Source organism: Anastrepha obliqua, chromosome 4 (assembly GCF_027943255.1).
Source record: "Anastrepha obliqua isolate idAnaObli1 chromosome 4, idAnaObli1_1.0, whole genome shotgun sequence".
Classification (NCBI taxonomy): domain Eukaryota; kingdom Metazoa; phylum Arthropoda; class Insecta; order Diptera; family Tephritidae; genus Anastrepha; species Anastrepha obliqua.
The window spans coordinates 55704409-55724659 of record NC_072895.1 but is presented as its reverse complement, the minus strand read 5'-3'; the positions used below and the strand labels follow the sequence as shown (position 1 = coordinate 55724659).

The 20251-nt window shown below is 33.7% G+C and overlaps 1 protein-coding gene across 2 annotated transcripts in view; it reads left to right on the top strand.

Annotated features, from left to right (window-relative positions):
• Window positions 1-20251, top strand: part of LOC129243633 (syndecan) — a 47294-nt gene that overhangs the window by 1860 nt on the left and 25183 nt on the right. The window lies entirely within an intron of this gene.

The following is a 20251-nucleotide window of genomic DNA, read 5'->3' as shown; positions in this document are numbered from 1 at the left end:
ATAATCTTTGTTGAAGGGATAGTAGTATACCACATAAATATGAAAGAAGGAATAGGAATCAAGAAGGAAATATTTTTTGTAATCAAGATTGTACTAAAAATTGCTATCAGTTGAATCAGTTAAGAAGACATGCTCGAATAGTAGACGACGAAATGTTTTATTCATATTATTTCTCAAAATTTATTACTCAGATTAAAGTGGAAAAATAGGCGTAACTTTGACTTGACATAACTGCATATTAGATCTGTGAGGGAACTATGAAGAGAGTGTCAAAACCGTCAGCGATAGCAAACAAAAAGTTAAATTGGGTTAGTAAAAATGAAGAAGATAATAGAGAATATAATAAAAAGAAAAAATTGTTTGTGACCAAAAAAACATACATAAACAAATATTTATCACTGATTCTGTCAAATGAGAAGCCGTGTAGCAATATGTTTTATGTGCAATCTTCTGCATTCCCTCAGTCGTGTAGACTGTTGCCTAAAGAACGGCCAGATTTGAAAAAAAATATTGGCGCATAGTCATAGCATGCTTTAGTTGGAGTAATACTAAAAGAATAAATTTGATTTTACATCATAGTCAGTTTAGTGCCTTGCTTTTGCGTGAAGTTCTACTTGTAATACTTAAAAAAAAATCTTTTGCTCAATACTGTCAAACAAGAGTTTTGGCATTCATCCGGTTTATTGTTTACATACAATTATTTACTTGTTGGTGGTGAGCAAATGAGGCCGATTTGCAGCTAAATGCACGAACTTCCCATAAGACCCGAATGCAAGAGCTTGTCGAAAAGCAAAACCAGAAATTGCACGCTTTGAAAGGGAAAGTTTGCTTGTTTGTTTGAAAATTTGCAACAATTCTAAAAAAAAAATTAAAATTATATACCTACTTGCGTATATATATATGTAATTAATATATATACATACATAAACGAATTTAGAATTAGAAAGCAGAAATATTTCTTCAGTGGCTTTGTCTAGCCTATAGCGCCTTCTTCCTATAAATCGCGTGAATTGAATCATTGCTTAGATATTTTTGGAGTTCTTAATAAACGTGAATCATTTATAATATTAAAATACCTCCCAATTTCTTCACAATAGTACTTATTCATTATCTTTTTAATCAAAATCAAAAACTTAAACTCTCCGAACGCAGAGATTTAAATTTCGTTTAATTTACCAGGCTTAGTAGGAGTTTTATTACTGCCTCTAAATGAAAAAGCCGAGTCTACCTCATGACTAAGCCAAAGTACACTTTTATATATAAATACAACTACAAATAACGTATGTTTAAAGTACTTATTTAGAGCCAGCTTTAACTTGACTATGATTATGCGCAATTGTGTTAAAACTGATTTTGTGAGTAATCTAATAAATTTTAAGAGATCTCGCACCTGTTTTAGCGCTCCTAGCATTAACCCATCCAGATGAGCAAACAAACCAGTAGAACACCAAAAATATTCTGTCAATAAATCAGAAAATATGTATCTGTATATTTATCAACATTCTGTTAAAGCTGCAACTCTCTGCCATGTCTCCTTATTCAGGTGATAAATGCCATTGTAGAATATTTAGGAAGAAAAAAATTGTTTCAGATCTTGTTTTTTAATAGCTCCTGATTGCCTTTGAAAGAAAAACATAACTTAGTCGCATTTTTGCAATCTGCATAGCGCTTAAACACTATTGAAAGAAAAAATCAGTTGAAATACACGCAGCTCCATTCCACTAACTCTGGAGAAGTTTGACTATAGTATATTACTATCTTTAAATTCAGATTATATGAGCGCGTATCTCTTTAATAAACTGTCTGATTGGTAATGGAAGCTATGATTTTTTCAAATAATGAGAGCTTGTACTCGTATGCTAGCTAGTTTGATCGCCTCGTTGAAATTTCAAATATCCGCCCGTAAGATATCTAAGCTCACCGATTTTCCATCTAACTTAGAGATGATACCAAAGAAGACATAATCACCACTCGAAATATGTGTTTCAGAATTTTTCATAGAAATTTATTATATTTGAAAGCGAAGTACGTTGCATGGAGAGACAAAATCTAAACTCTCTAAATTGGTTAGTTGGCCAGAGTTGATTGTGAACTGCAACGCGCTTCATTGTAAGAATATTTGGTCTCAAGTTAGCTAATATTACTAATACATAGAACGAGTAGCAGAAGGCCGAAAATAATGTTTAGTCGTGCCTTGGAGCTAATTTTTTGCATAGCAACATTACGGCCAGTTTACTTTGCAGCCGAAGAAGTTTGTCTTCTATTTCTCAAAGCTAGCAACTGGTACTCGTATTAATTTAGTGTCAGTTATTATACCAGTTATACTAAATAGTTATTGATCTAGTTCAAAATGGCAAAAATAAGGAAATAATCGGTTCCACCAAAATTCATATTGGCCTAAAATTCTATAAGAATTGAAAACACTTGAGCACGAGTACCTTACCACCTATTTTTAATTTTTTAAATATTTTTCGTTTAATCTTAGTTTTGCTGGTAAACTGACTTACTCTCGACAAACACTCACTCAGCTCAGAAAAGTATGCTTCACTTAACTGCCTCACTGCCTACCTTGTTTACAATGCGTCTCGGCAAACAATGCACAACAAAATAGTTTACTATCATTTATGTCTGTACGTGAGTACAAAGATGACTAACAAACATTGCGCTTAAATGTAGACAACAAATAATTACACACTTTGTGTGGTTTGCAGAGTAAAGCCATAGGAGTAAATCAATAGGAGGGAATTAAATAAAATAGATAAAAGAAATGTTTGTTACTTTCAAGAGTAGGAAATTTAATAATTATTGACCTAAAAATAGGGAAAATTTATAATGCCTTAAATCTCTGCGATTTATATATGAACGAAAAGGAGATATATTGAGTTTTATAGGCGCTGCAATTTGAATGAAACGGAGTAATAAATAAATGAAAAATGTTTTTTGTTGAATTTGTAGGCCGTAGTTAGCTTCGAAAATAAGAAAAATGATAAAAGTTTTTCAAAAAAAAAAACACAAAATTAGAAATTTTCTAAATTATGTATTTTCGTAGTACTGTTTTAATTTGTTTGATTTGAATTATTTAATTTTCTCCTCCCTTGTTTGGTTATTTTTGTAAATATATATAAACTCTAAATTCGCGACTTATTTTGCACCTCACTTTGGCAAATGATATTTTTATTTAATATAGTTTAACAAATAATTTTGAAACTGACAAACTGGCGTTCGATAAAACAACGAGGCAGTGATGAAAATGCACAAATTGCAGCGAAAAATTATAATAATAACAACAATAAGAAAAGGGCAAGCAAGCCAACAATATGCCTATTTTTTAACTCAACATTCGAAAGAGAAAAATACAATTCAGCAAAATGTATTTAACAAAAATCCCAAATCACCTCAGCTGCCTGCGCAATGCATAAATATTATAAACGCACTATATTTGTGTTGTCCTGGTTTTGTGTCCATGTAATGTCATGACTAGCAACTACCAAAAGTAATAAAAAGCTTCCATCAGCTTTTCACTTATACTGCACACAGTTACTTACAACAAATAAAGTACCCCCAAGCAGGCATATTTTGAGAACTACATACAAAACATACAAAAAAATATAAAAATAAGAAAAAAAAAATTCATGCTCATTTAGCATAAATTTTGCAAAAGATAGTACACTTTTGACTCAGTGTTACATACCAATTTGTTTACACATTTACGCATCCATTCACACATTTCGTTTATTTACTCATTTCAACCAAATTCATGCCAAAATCTGCATTTACAGTCAACAAAATAAATCAGTAAACACTAAACCATTTTTAAACAATGGAGTGAATTTCACCAACAAAAATACATATTGAGCTGGAAATTATATTACTAAATTATCCAATTGTTCAGTCACTCAGCAGGCAATCATCACAATTCCATCCTTCATTCACGTATTCATTTGTCCATTTATGTGTCTGTATGTGTGTTTGTGTGCGTTGTCGTTCGTGTTTTCATTTCATTAGCGCCTTTCGCGGCGCAGCCAAAATTATTTGCAGTTTCATTTAAAATCGCTGTAGTCACTGTACCTGTAACACGTATTTACTGTAGTCTAAATAAAATATTTTTGTAAAGGTAGTAATTTGTGAATGGTGAAACCCACTAGTATCAACGATATTTTAATTTCGTGTATTTTTAATTATTATTTTTGCATGTCAAACTTATCCAGCTTTATATTATTAGCGCCTAAATATTTGGATTAAAGCCATTACCATATTTTTGAATTTGAAATTTCTAAAAACAAATTTTACTTAACTCACTTCATTAGACATATGTATGTAGTTAAATAATTTGTGATTCAATTAGCACTATTTTGCAAATATTCACTAGCCTATAAAATAATTTCAAAAACAAAACGGTACTAACATTGATACATACACGAATATAATAAAATAGTCACATACAAAATTAATTTAGAATAAGGATTTTTAACACGTACGCAAATCTACCACAAAATTATGCAATAGAATAACGGTAAACATAACTAGTTGTTAAGTGTTCATGTTTAGCCTTAAGTTTCAAGCACAAAAATGATCAACAGAAGGTAAGTACCAACATACATCGACATATGTAAGTGCACTAATTAAAAACTATTTAGCATATTTACAAAATATTTTATATACCAAATATGAATTTTGAAATTTTTGGATTGTTTTGGATTTGGAATTTTTCGAAAATCGTTGTAAATTTCGACATTTTTAAATTGTTTGAAACCATAGCATATGTAATAAACTTATGTCACTTTGTTTATTGAAAACTTACATAGCTTTTTAAAATTGAAGCAACAAAAAATACGCAATCCATTTCTTTACTGAATTTGAAAAACTAAATACCCCTGTGAAATATTTAGTTTTGCCTTAAACATGTTAAACCTGAAAATCTCTTCATTATTAATAACCTTTGCCTTATAATCCTCAAAACACACCTTATTATAGTAGCCTCATATCTGACCCAATACCATTCCAGCTCTTTTGAGAAGATAAAAAGCTTCTAATCATTAAATTTTCTGAAAAAGTACTCAAGCAATATCGCAATTATGAGAAAATCTAAAATCACGCGCTACAGTTAGGCCTTAAACGGTTTCCAAGTAAATGTATAAATGTTGTTATTTTTTGAGTGGCAGTGAATTGGAAGACCCTTAATTAGAGAATAACTCCATTTTCGTATCCTTTGTTGTTTCGGTAGTTCAATTTTTCCAAGAGCGCTCTTTCCTATAGCCACTTCGCTGTGCGAGCAGCGGTTAGTGTTGAGATGTTGTGGCGTTCGTACACATACAGTTATTTGGTCCTTGATACTTTATACTAGTCAGATCATGTCTTCCTAGTCATTGCACAGGTTGGTAGCAATGGTATCCTTGCAATGCTGTAATAGTGAAACTCTAGTTCCGCCTTAATTCGGCTGAAGAAAACTTCTGCTGGTTGCGCTTCGTCTAGAAGTATCCTGATCTAGCAATTTCATCCGCCTTCTCGTTATTCTTTATGTTCCTGTGGCCTCGAATCCTAACTACTAGAGTCATATCGAGTTAGATGTTTGGCTGTGCTCCTTCTCCTATTTGTAGTAGGCGTCTTAATGTTGTTTCACAAATGGAGAGACCTACAGTTTTAAGCGGAATCCGAACAGCAGATATGTTTTTTCTTTATGTGGAGCTTTTCATGCCAGAAATACACTCGGAGGCTTTGAACCCACCCTCTTCCTAATGGTAGTCACTCAACAACCTACCGATTACTGACTATCGAGTTGTTAATACTTAATATATAATATATATATACATATAATTGGCTCGTACACTCTTTTTGGGTGTTTGGCCGAGCTCCTTCTCCTATTTGTGGTGTGCGTCTTGATGTTGTTCCACAAATGGAATACTGAATACTAAATTCTGAAAATTGAACACTGAATACTGAGTATTCAGTATTGAATAGTGAAAATCAATGCTTAATATCGAATGCTGCAACTGAGTACTGAACACTGAATACTGATTACTAAAACATTGCATCTGATCTACTGACTATACTGAATACGGATTATTCAGTACTAACGGACTTGGTTTTCTGAAGGAGGCTGAATGTGGATTTTTAAATGACGACGTACATTTTTCATAACCACTACCTTGCTGGCAGTGCCAATCGACACCTCACAATGGGAGAGTGCCTGCGATTTCACTGATTTACTTCATCAACACCAACGCATAGGAGCGTTTGACACGGAAATCCGAAAACTAATGTGTGGGCGGTCTACTACAGTTGAACTGTGACTAGTGGACTTCATTTTTTTTTCTTTGGCCATTTAGATCAGATATTCTGTACTTATTTGAGTGTGCGACTAGTGAGTTGTAAAAAAGATCTTAACCATAAAAAATTACGTGAGTGTGATGAAACTCAAATTTTAAATTCACATCGCGAAAACTATACCCTTTGCCAAAAGCGTTAAATTTAGTAAGGTTATAATTTTTTCTTCAACTAATTTGAACCTCCTGGCGGCAAAAGTATTCATGTGAAAATACTGAATTTTAAAGTTATTAAAAAATTTAAAAACTATTTGAATACTATTATATAAATTAGTTACAATTCCCACCAAACGTTTTGTTTGTTTTTATAATTTTATATTTATGCAGTTCAGGCATATGTACACATACATACACATATATCAATTCTTAAAATTAATTTCGATATAGATTTCAAGTGTACAAAAACGCAATAAAAGTTTTTTCTGGTTTTTGAGTGTCCAGGGCTTTCTAGAAAGGGGCCGAGAGCTAAATTAAGTTCGTCGGTTTAGTGACTTGTCGAAGCTATTTAAATGGGTCACCATCAGCTTTGTTACTTTTGCTTGCGTATTACTCTCCCTTTCTAAGGTCTTTTTTCGGGCGAATTATTCTTTTAAAAACCTTTTGCCATATTCACTGACCACTAACAACTTAGCACTCGTCTATCTCACTTATTCGATGCTATATAATACATATTTTTCTCAAGCACCCTCTTCCTCTATTTTACAATTTCGTGATTTGATCCACTATTTCTCACACCCTTCCACCTTCACCAAGCTTGTTTAGCCGTTGACGCTTCAAAGTAAATAATTCAATTTTTGACACAAGATTAAATATGATTGTGTGCAAATTAAAAGCATACTTAGAGGCGCACAAGCAGGAACACAATGGTAAATGCGAAAGTTATTTGTATTTCGTTCGTTTCTTTCTGTATTAGATATGTATGAATGTTCTATCATCGAGCCTATGGTGCTCATTATCAGACGAGAAAATATACAATGTGCAAGTCGCGTATTAGGTAATGTGAGGGGAGGAAGTTCAGTAAAAAATGAGCAACAAAAGTAGGCATAACAAAAAAGAAACAGTCACTCTAGCAAATCATAATAAAACATGACTGTCACTTTCTGTGTAGTATAATACTTTTATGTATACAAAAGTATTGTTGTATTTACTGTTAGACATGTGTAGCGAGTATAAGCCTGTCAGGCGAAAGTGCACATCATTAGTAATCTCCTATATTGCTGATGCACAAACACAAAATTTCAAGTGAGTGTGTATGTTTGTAGGAGTGTATTGATTACACAAATTTCGCTCTAAGCCATGCGCAAACAATTGGCGACAATAACAATGCCATCAAACACATCATCAAGCAGCAATGAAATGAGTTAAAAACAGCAATAGCAACAACACCTACACTTTATCGGTAACTTTTAGCAGCAGCTGATGGCAAATGGTAGCAACAGTCATGGCAAACAATCGATAAAGGAGGAAATGAGAGTAACTAACTGAAAAGAAGCGCTCACATACACAACCGCCCTACACATCTAAGCATACCGATACATGTATGTAAGTAAATAAACAAACATAGACATTGGATGTGCGTACGTAGAGCGGGTATGAGAAAAGGAATAAAGGAATAAATATAAAAGAACACATACACACATACATACATAGATGGCTTGCAAAGAGATGAGTGGAATTGGAAGAAGATTGATCAGAGAAATGAGTGATGCTGCAGGCGACAATTTAAGGTCATCCTAGAAACAATTTTCCGCACATGTGCATACATACACAAAATTGGTGCTCAGCTATACATATACACACACACATGTACTCAGCGCTATGCACAAAGGCAACACAGACATTAGGCTTCATTGTTGTGAGCCTTTGACGCCATTCACTGATGACTGTTTGAACTATAATAACATTTACTTATGTACATACAGACATCAACTAAAACACGCAATTCATAATGCAAAATTTTTACAGGCGGCAGGAAAGGGGTATGTAGAATAATTGTGTAGTAGATGCCTTTATTTTGAGTTAGCAAAAATAATTACTAGAGCACCGAAAGCAGCATTTCATTTCATATAGGCAAGTATATATGCGTATATGTATATGTACATATATATTTATATTGCATGTGTTTTGTTTACTTTAGTAAATCTACTTGGTAAATAGAGACAGCGTATATTGGCGTAAAAAGACAGATGGCATAGTAGCACTCGTTTCGGACAAAATCAACAAATACGTATTTATTTTCCTTTTTTTCTTAATACCTTAAGTCAATAGAAATGCTAAAGCAAATATCAACTGAATGTGAGCTTGCACCTAGTACAAGGTGACGCATTATTAGTCATACATCTTTGGAATAACTTTTTCACTAAATAAACAAAATTATTTGTAGTGATGGAAATCTTTATTTTGACCTTTACGCGCTCCAGGCTTTGTCTTTTTGTAAACTCCTACTGGCCAGTTCATACGTGTAAGAATTGTAAAGCTTCCAATAGGTTGATTAATTTTGCGCCACCTTGTATAAAAGAAAAGTATGCACAAAAAGAAAGACAAGAGAAAAATCATAAAAGTTTATTTTATTAAACCAAGGTAAGTGGATGCTATTATTTGTGTCTTCACTGACGACTCCTAGATGGAGCCAAGAGTCAGAGCAGGGGTTTTCTCTAAATCAGACTATTCATCTTTTTCCTTAAAGCTGCACCGCATAATACTGCTAGTGTTTTTCAAGCAGAAGAATTTGCTATAGGCTCAGGAAGATATAAGCATTTCTTCCGATAGTAAAGCCACGATCAAGGCTCTGACGACACCATGGTGCAGATGCAAACTGGTCAATTCTTGTGAGGAGGAGGTAAAATCTATTGGGTGTGCAGGTAACATTTCTCTAATCTGGATTCTAGGACACAGAAACATAGAGGGAAATGAAATTGCTAATGAGTTTGCCAGGAAGAGGTCGACTCAATTGGACTCTGGGATCTCCAGCTCAGTCATCGGCATCCGCCTGACTGTTGTTAGAGACGGATTGCAACACTTTTCATGCACCATTTCTTCAAGCGCTACTTCAAAAACCCTTTAGCTCCAGTAGAATAGACCCAGGGCTCAGAAAGGTCTTAGGATCCCACGCCATTCAATTTCCTAACTCTTAGCTGTATTTTCCGGTCATTGGATGATCGGCATGCATGCAGGAAAACAAAAATAAGCATTTAATTCACTTTTCAAAAGTTCTGGGGATCTTTCGGAGAATAAGACTGTAAGGCATTTTCTCTGCAAATGTTCGGGTTTGGCGGCTAGATGATTAAGGTCGGTGGGTGATCCTTTCTTGGACAGAATGGAACAGTGCTCCTACCTAAGCCCCATCAATATAATCCATTACATCAACAGATATTACTGGTTGTAGATATCTGCCTGTTGGAGGTCTCATAATGGTATAAAAACGGCGCCTTAGTGCAACTTGGGGAGTGCTAGAGTGGTACTTCAACTATTTCACCTAACTACTTATCAAGCTAGTTCTAAAGCAGGATTGCAAGTTTTCATCTTTTTTACCAAAAATGATGATAAAGGAAGGAAACAACTTTACTGTTAAACAATAGAAAAAAGTGAATAAAACTCCGAATGGGATAGTAAATTGAGTAAAAATTTGTGAAGTGTGCTAAAGTTTTGTGGGAAGAAACCAATTTTTTCTAGTTTACATTATTACGAAATACAAATTCGGTAATAACTCGATATTCGATTTTTTTTGGAAATGAGAGCCATTGACCTTTTTCAAAATTGGTTTGATTTCATTTACAGTATTTTTTTGCGATTTTTCCAATTTTTAAGCAGTATTTTCTTCGCATTAATATTTTTATTTTTTGAAAAAATTAGTAACACTTTCAAAAATATTATTGACTTCTCAATAGCTTTAGGATCGTGTTTTAGCCTCATACTGAATATTCGATTCGAAATTATTTATATGAAGAAAAATATTTGTTTGCTGTAAAGCAATGAGACCAACGTTATTCACGTTTTTCTCTTCACGCGCAAAAATTATGTATGGAAAACATTTATCGTACATATCTACTTCGCACTTTTCAACAATTGTCGATTGGCAGTGTGTCCGGTCGGCTGAGGAAGCATTCAAAATTAATTCTACGATTTTTTTTATCACTTTCATAGAAATTTTTTAGTCATATTACTTCTACAACTGTATTTACATGTTTTTAATTTGAAAAATGAAAAAGGAGTTCACAATTACCTTACCGGAAGATTTAAAATTTTTGCAAATGGCGTCGTATGTCAATCATATTGGACCCTTAGGAACTAAACAGCTGCAGTATACAAACAGATTTCGTAAAAAAATTATTTAAAACAAAATTGGATGATTAATTTCGTGCCACCTTCCGTAAGTACATACAGCCCACAAAATGATACCAAATTTTGACCAGCCTTGACAATTTTGTGCGAATATTCATTATTTATGATTTGATATTGACTATGCCTTTTTTATTTCTTTTTTTTGCGAAAACATTGTTCATGTTACAACAAAGACGATGTAATTAAAAGTTTCAGACTTTGGAAAAATTTAACAAATTTTTATCTAAACTTCGAACTCTTAGATCGAAATTTTAAAATCATTCTATTGTACCTATATACGCAGTTTTTTACCAGTCTAAATTTCGATGTATGTAATATTGTGCCAGTTTAAAGTATTAGGAATAGGAGTATTGATAGTAGTAAGTTCACATTGGGCTTTGATAAGTTTTTTTCCTTGATGGTGCTATGCATTTTCTTCTATAATATATAACGAATGCTTGAAATTTTTTTTCACATGGAGAAAATGCTCAAGACTGCTAGCGCAAAAAATTGTCAGAAATCTATGTGATTTTTGAGTCACTTGAAACTTAGACTTTACTATCCAAAATTCAATAGGCTAACTTAATTTTATATACAAGTTTTTCTAGAATTTCAGATCAAAAAATTTCAAGTTTTGATGAAAACTGGTTGACTTTTTTTTGGAATTTTATAGAAGGTTTGAGACCTCAAATGACGTAGAATAAGCTGTTTAAAATTCATATATACACAAATAAAGAAAGATAAATAAATAGCGAAAGCTCTTCAATGCATCGCGCTTCTATTATTGTGAACGTAGAATTTTACTCAGTCTCAGAGCAAATAATCGAGCGGGCTTTTCAAACTTAAACCTCCTTTTGTAAGCTGCAGGTGGTTCGTTAACTTGGTCCGCTTTCGATTGCTGTGAATAGTAAAAGTAGATAGTGAATGTAGCTCTTCCCGTATCTTCGCAAAAATGAGGACTGGTAAATCTACACCCAACAGTTGTTTTCAATATGTAGAGACACCTGTTGAATCTCCCGTGAATTTTCGTCACTCTTGCTTCTTCACGAAGCCTCATCACCGAAGATGATTTTCTCCCCGAAATCAGATTCTGTTCCAGTAGAATAATGCACTTGTAGGAGTTCATGATCAAATGTTAAAACCAAGTAAGTATTCTTTCGATAGCTGTAGGTCTACGACTATCACCACAATATACTATCAAAGCTCGAGCGTATTTTGAAAAGCACTGTATATGTATGTATGTGCAGTCATTAAGTTTCTAACGCATTCGTGGAAATCAAAGTACAATACAAAACTTTTGTTATCTATAAGAGATATAAAAAATGGCAAAAATTATAATCTTCACCTAACCTACTTCCCACCATTTTCACTCAGGCTCTGATGAATATCCTAGACATAATATTTTTTTTTATTTTTTTCAAATATTTTCGAGTGATGTTACATAGAGAAATCTATCAAAGTGAATGTCATACACATAATAATCTCCAGCTAGAGAGAGAAATTGAAATGAGAACAAACTTAAATTAAATTAATAGTAATTTAGTGTAGGCACTCGTTTAACCCTTTGTCGGCAGCTTCCATATAAATCATCACTTTTTTGTTGCCACAAACCAACTTGATATAAAAAAGGTAGAATCATTTTGCACTTTCTCTATAAAGATCGAACAAAAAGGTCCTTTTTGGATTTTGTTGTACACCAAATTACTGGACAAAGAGATTTAGAAAAGTTGCTAAAAAAATCACAATAAACGTGATAAATTGAAGCATAGAAAAAGAAAAGTAGCAGTGAGGTCAATGAAAAATAAAAGGAAAATAAATATTGAACCTTTTTTTTACGTTTCTGTCAAGCAAACACGCTCTCACACAAGTACACGGTGGGGAGTGCCAAGCTGCATCATCAAATCGAACTTTCCAAATCAATCCATCCAGTCAATCCCACAGCAGGCAAGTGATAAATTTGATCAACTGCAACTTGATAAATTTGTATTTTATTCTTTGCTACGCAATAGCTTGGGAACGAACATTCAGAGCCAAACAAGAAAACCGTATGGTGTGCACTGACAACGACATACACACAAAGCAAAGAGTGCACATGTGTACATATCTATAGCAGAGCTCTTGCATTTGTTTGCTTGCATATCGAGCAAAAAAACAAATTTAAAGTGGTTACTCAATTTTCTGCCCACACAGATATTTGTCTTCGCCGCAAAAGTTAATCACCGACATTTGACACCACACAGAAGACGCATAGACGGATAGACTGGCAGATACAATTGTCGGAGAGCCCTGCAAGCGTTTGTCGAGCACTGAAATTTTGTAACCTTTTTGTTTTGTGTTTTTTTTCTTTCTTTTGCCTACATATTTTTTTTAAACTACGATTCCTTGTCAAGTTCCTCTGCATTTCTTGGCTGCGCAAATATTTTACGCAATTCGAATATGTTTTTCGCTAACGCTCTAATTCTCATACATATCATATTTTCTTTATAGCGCAAAACGTCATTAGCCGCAATCGAGCATTTTTATGCCCGCAAGCATAATGAGCCAACCCATCGTGAGACCGCTGCCGCTCGCCGCACATTGGCTGAGTAGTTCGGTTCAACAGCCTTTCAAATTTCACTTCACTTTCTCTCTTTCGTTTGACCCTCGGTATGCCGTTTATTCGAAGCTAACGCGAGTATCAGCCTTGCCTTCACCTTCTAGCTGCAAGTACATACAATCTACATGACCCCCGCCCTCGTTTGCTTGCCTGCTCAGCTCAAGCAACAGTAGCGGGCTTAGTGCCTTTGGGTTAACCAATATTTCTCGCTTGCGTCAGTTTGCATTTGACCTGAACTACCTACCTTCTTGCCTATCTGCTCGCTTTAGTGCCAGCCAGCACTTTTTAGTGCATTCAGTTTTCGTTGTTACGCCCGGCATTACCCAACAGCCTTGCCTCCCTTCGTTCTGTGCCTACTACTTGCATCCACTTTAGCTTGACTGTGGTGCGGTGCCAAGGTCGTTGCTGTCAGGCAATCACCATCGCAAAAGCTGTAAAGTGCACTCCCACGCACCTTCAGCCGTACTCTCCACCGTTGCTGATTCAACAAACTTAAACCTTCAACCCCAGCATTGCGTCGTTTTTATCCGCAATTTGAAAGCACTATTTGAAGCATTTTGCTTGCTCTGGTCTCTTATTTATATTTTTATTTTTTTTTTATAATACTTTCATGGTTTAAGTATCTTTCCTTTTAGCTTACGAACCTTGACTTTTTAAATGCACTAATGCGTTGATGCACCTAAACGTATGCAATATTTTTTTTTTTTATACAATGCATATGCACTTTCAAACTGAAGCTTCTACTCACAAAAAGGGAATGAATTTTGCGGAATATTTCGGCTTTTAACCAGAAATTGTAGAAAATAAAAGAGAAACCACATTTGACAATGGCAAGAGTATGTACAGCGTTCGGTGAATGTGGCACTCAACCTAGCGATCATTAATTTCGAGCAGCGCCAAAAAGCAGGCAACAACTATTATTTCAACGCTTTCAGCAAGCACACATACATACAAACACTTATGGATTTGTGCATGTATGCGCAAATATGGAAGCTGATACGAAACTCTGCACTTCACCTGATCCATAGCACTAGAACGCACTCTAAATACACAGGTACACAAGTGTGTATGTGTATGTATGTGACAGGGTGTCTGATAAATTTTGCTATTTTGAGGAGTTCGAATAAATTTTGGGGTAATTTAGATTATTTTTTATCTCGTTTCAAAATTAATTGAATTTCATTTCGTTTTCTTCCAAAATATTTTTTTTTAATCCATAGAATCGAGAGGGACTAAATTTTATATTTCTGTTATATTTCTACAGAATATAATTGTGAATATACGAGGTGTGTACAAAAAATAAGGTGACTTTTTAAATTTCTATCGTTTTTTCTTTTTTTTTTTTTTTTGTTGTGTTAGTCCCATGTGCTGAACATACATATGTTTACAGTTTTATCTGTATGAAATATTTAGTTTGTTTTTGACAAATCCAAAGTTAGACGTGTTTTGGTATGCTCGCCGATTTTCCGCTATCAACAAAAAAAAAAAAATAATTGAATGAATTGAATTTAAATGAATGTTTTATCTAAAAATAACAGTCTTAGCACAATCATCGGACTCATCGGTCTTGGCCTTTAGCGAATTTTTCGTGTTCCCAAAATAAAAAATGCCAATGAAAAAACTAATCTTCCATAATTAAGAACCTTCCGCATCTTTGGATGGGCTCAGCGCAAACCAAAACGCTTTTCGGTCATAGGTGGCTCGAGGATCGGAAAAAGTGTTATTGGCACAATTGTATTATATCAGAAGGTGGACTACTTTCAAGGGGAAAAATCGATATTCGAATCATAAAAAAAAACAAAATAATAAAAGTCCTCGTGTCAAAAGCTAAAAGTCATTGATCAAACCTTGTGCAATTAAAATGTCAAAAAGCAACTGTCAAAATTTGTACGAACGCGTTTTCGTTAAGGTACTCAAATCTATATTGAAAAGGGCTGTTCCAACCTTCAAGATGTAAACATTTAGGCATTTTCTTCCTTAATATCTAAAGTTTGACATTTGTAAGGAAGCGCGCTTCATCCGTCACCCTATACACACATACACGTGTATGCATTGCCTCGTCTGGTTGCATACTCGTATATGTCACCCATGTGGCTGTGCGCTTTATTGCGAGCATTTGCCGTTATCCTTTGCTTCGAATTGCATTTGTTTGCATAAAATTGCACCAGTGTCCCGTGCCACTAACCCGCTACAAAGCGCCTGAATTTATGCAATGCACAAATGTGTGTGCACAAATGTGTGTGCACAAATGTGTGTGCACAAAGGTGTGGTTATTGCGTAAATACGAAAGAACAGAGTGGAAAAAATCTATCTGCAATTTGGTAGTGATTTATGAACGAAAATGAATATTCTTGTTGTTATAGTAAAGTTTCACCTGCAAACTCTGTTTTCAATTTTTTTTATTTCGCAATTTCAATTTCAGCAAAGCTTTAGAAACAAGCGTGGTAAAAGCATACACATAGACATAACACATACATTCACACAAGCGTTAATTTATGCTGAACATTCATATTTACGAATTTAATGATAATTTCTTTGCTGTTTTCACTTCGTAGTGATATTAAAATAAGCTAATGAAAAATATTCGGAAATTCAAAATTGAAAATTCTCTGATTAAGCACTTTCATTGGATAGTAATTAGTTGAAGTTTTATTTTTTTTTTTCAAAATATAGATTGTTTGTGATTTTCAGTTTTTTAAAATGTCTTTTCTATCAATAACAATTTAATAAAAAAATATTTGGAAAATGTTCAACTCAATAAACTCTCCTTTAATTGTATTTGTAAATATCAAAAAATAAAGTCAAGCAATTATTGTGCGGTATATTCCAAGCTACTCAACAGAAATAACAATTGAATAAAAAGAAATAATTCCAGTAGCTCTGAAGTGAGTGAAGAAATATGAGTATCTATTTTTGGTAATACCAAGTAATTCCAACGCTCACTTGCAATTCTATGGTTAATTCCCTCTGTAGTATTTTACACACAATTTAACTTATTATTTATTCTAACTTTTATCTATTATTGTAATGACGTGCTAAGGCCTACCACATTTTGAAAAAATACATCTTACAGGAAGCATCAAAGAAATCTTCTAACCTCTAATCAACAATTTTTCGGTGCTAATTTATTTTGTTTTAATGAAAAAAATAACATACATCTAATATATAATATTTTAACTTGAATTCAGCAAATTTCAGACAAAAAAGTTTATAGTCATTAGTTTCAAAGATTTCACTAGTAGTGTTTTCCGCTAACCAACATAACCGTGTGCTGGTTCATTTAGAATTTAAAAAATAAAGAAAACTATTTACATAGTTTAATATTGCTTTTTAAAAATTAACAGAACGGGAACTTCTCCAAACTTACAGTTGAATTTTTAATAAAAAAATCACATTAAGAATCTTATAATTAAAATATTATTATATATAATTAAACACCTCAATAAAACGGAAATCCTTCGATCAAGTACTACTTACATCTAATATATATATATATATATATATATTTTTTTTTTTTTTTCGTTTTGCTGTATGTATTATATTTCCATGTACTGGGTGGTTCTTGAATTACAGTTGCCTTCGAAAACATCATTAAGAAAAGAAAAATGCTTTTAATGTTTTCGTGTAGGCCATCGAAAAGACCCAGAAGCCCTTACTAATTATCAAATAACTTCGAAACTTATTCATTCAAGTAACTTAATATATCCAGGAAATATGTTCAAAGCATAATACTACAAGAAACAAAAAAAATTCTGAATTCTGACCAACACTAAACTCATAATTTGAAAAAAAAAAATGCAGGGCTTACCTCAACGTAGGTCGCTGTCGACCAAAAAACACTTGGAGAAGGTCGATGTTGCGCGAACTAACAGATGGCGACATCTCATGGAACGGGGCAAAAACAACAGCACAGAACCGTGTACGATGGAAGAATCTTGTCGAGGCGTTATGCTCCCGAGAGGAGTGAACAAATACAAAAAAAAAAATCTACTAAAAACGTAAACGTACGCACACGATATTAAAAATTTACATTGCCAGAAGCATGAATGTAAAAATTTTCCAATTTTTAGTTAATCGACTTCATTAACGTTTGGCTGTTCTATTTTAAACCATAACCCAGAATACCAAGCGTACAAGAAAATCACAAGCAATGTTTTATATCAGAAACCAAACATTCTAATTTTCGTGGGGCAATCAACTTTCAAATTTGATTGTCAAACATTTTCATTTCTACACGTTCATGTTTCAGGCATAAGGGGGACGATATGCAGTACATTTCTTATAATGTTGATTTGAGTCATATTTTTCTCTTCAAGTTCTTTTTGCAACAATTTCTTAAAGTGATTGTTGCCGGACTTTATTATGTGGAAAATTATATGAAATTTAAACTTATTTCAAATACTGGTTAGGCTTAATGTTGAGAAACATCTGTGTCTTCAACATATCTCACAGATTCATTTTTGTTGCTGAAATATTTTTATTGCAACATGTTGCTATATACATTTCGTTTGCCAAGCACACGTTAAAAATTTACTTTAATATATGTATGTATACATGTATATTTACTTATTTTAATTTTGCTTTAAAAGCAATGTTGCGCATCATTTGTCCTGCAACATGTGGCTAACGATTTATTTTTCCCATAAACATGACTTAACTTTGGTCCAACAGGTTGCACAATACAGAAAACGTACAAATACTTACTTACTAACATTAATTGCCGTATACTTATACAATAATGCTTTGGTATTTGGGCTGTAAGCATTTCTCAGCCACATGTGAATACACCACGTTTCAACAATAACACCATGCAGCAGTAAAAGTTATGCAGGGAAAAAATCATATGCACATCAAACTATAGAATTTACATAATAATGCTGAGTACTCAATTTTTCATCAGCTTGATTTTTAAAGGGCTACAAACGTTCAAAGTACATAATTTTCCAAAAATAGTTTCAAATTCTTAAACTCAATCTATAATATTAATGGGGATACCAAATGAAAGAGGATATATTCAGCTACTAAAAAATTAAATATTTTGCTTACTTTTCACTAGAACAACTATAATGAAATGATGTGTTTTATGAAATTTATCTTTCAATATCGTTGAAAATATACCTTTAACATATATTTTCAGTAATACATAATACATTTATTTGTAGTAAAACTTACCCCAACTTCTCTCTTCTTACTGTTTTATAAAAATGTAAAAACAAGTAGTTGGGCTTTGAGTTGCAGCTGTTTATGGTAATGGAGAAGACTGATGGGACTTAGATTGGAGCAATTTCATTTCCCTTTATGTTCCTATGTCCTGGAATTAAGATCAGAGAAATGTTTCCCGCACACCCAACATATTTAATCTACTCCTTACAGGAGTTGATCAGTTTGGATCTGCGCCATGGTCAGAGCCCTGATCACAGAAATACTATCAAACAAAATGTTAATATCTCCACGTAATTTAAGCATTTTGGATGCCTGCAGAATCGCAGAGACTTCTGTCTGAAAATCACTAGCAGTAGTCGGCAAATTTAAGGGAAATGGATAAATTGGCTGTATAAAAAAACCCCTGCTCCGACTCTCGATTCCATCTTGGAGCCGTCAGTGAAGACAGAGGTACAGTGCATACTTCCTCCTTCTTCCAATCGTGCCTACTTGGAAATATTAGCCTGACACGACCCTCAAACTATAGAGAGATTCGTCTGAAGTTCAGAGAAATATGGTGTTAACTGTCCAAAAATACTACCATGTCCCTTAAGAGATTACCTCCAGAAGCCAACCTCTTTTGACCTGATTGCACTTTGTGCTCCGATGGAAATAACATGAAAGACGATTTGAAGTAAGTGCATAATGGCATTCAGGACAGCTCTAGAACCAAACCAAGCATCCACAAGTTAAAATTGACAAAACCGCTACGTTGTGCATCCAAATAACGACCTGTGGTTTGAGTTCCCATTTTAAACTATTCTGACCTTTACTCGATTTTAAATGTGTAGCTTCCAATGGAGTTTTTGAGTCAAATATCACCTACCTTCCGATGAAAGTGGGAAGACGCGGTTATTTAATCTGGGAAGTTTGAAATGTAGAGGTTTTCGTTCGGGTTATCCTGGTGAAAATTAAACACGTTTTTTTTTACTAATTATCTGGATATATTCTCTAATATCCATCCATTCTAATATCATAGGGTAATCATAAACATTTTTTTGAAACTTTATTCCGTTAAAATTAAATTAGTGGAAAATGAAAAAAATTATAAGCAGCATTACTATGTGCGTTAGAAATTTTTACTGGATAACAAAAAAGTTTATTCATAGTCACAACTTTCAGACCATTCGAGTGTCATGTAAACGTATTGACATCAACTCAGCTAATACCACCAATGAGAATTGTGTAGTGCAAAAAAAAAAACAAAAACCAGTATATACATCAACTCAGGTTTAATTTTTCACCATGAAATATGTATATGCAGATTTTACTTTGAACAGCAACATCATTGCAATCTCCGTCGCCACCATAAATGTTGCTGTAAATAAGACTATGTATTTTATATGTATGAAACCTGCTCATTCCTATTAGAAAAGTCATACATAGAATATACATACAAACTTTACTTTTACATATGAGTCCATGCATTTACATATTAGCATACATATGCGCCACCTTGGAGCCAGCTCTGCGTCAGCAACATTGGATACATGAAAATCAAATCACTGGATCTCCATCCATTTCACTGCGACAACTATTAGTGACTGTAGTCGTTTTTATTCCCTTTTTTGTTCTGCTTGTGAACTGTAGCGCGCCAACTTAGTATTTCAGTTGCTGCCGCTTAACCGCATAGCCTGCACTGCACTGCACAGCACGAATTACATCATGAATTGTCAATAGTCAACGTCACCGCTAACATCTTCAACCTCTTGACAAGAGCTGCTTTAGTTACAATTCGTTGGCCTTGTCGCTGTTACTGTTGGTGTTGTCGCAAAATACATTTCGAAATTACGAGACATTTTCGCATTTG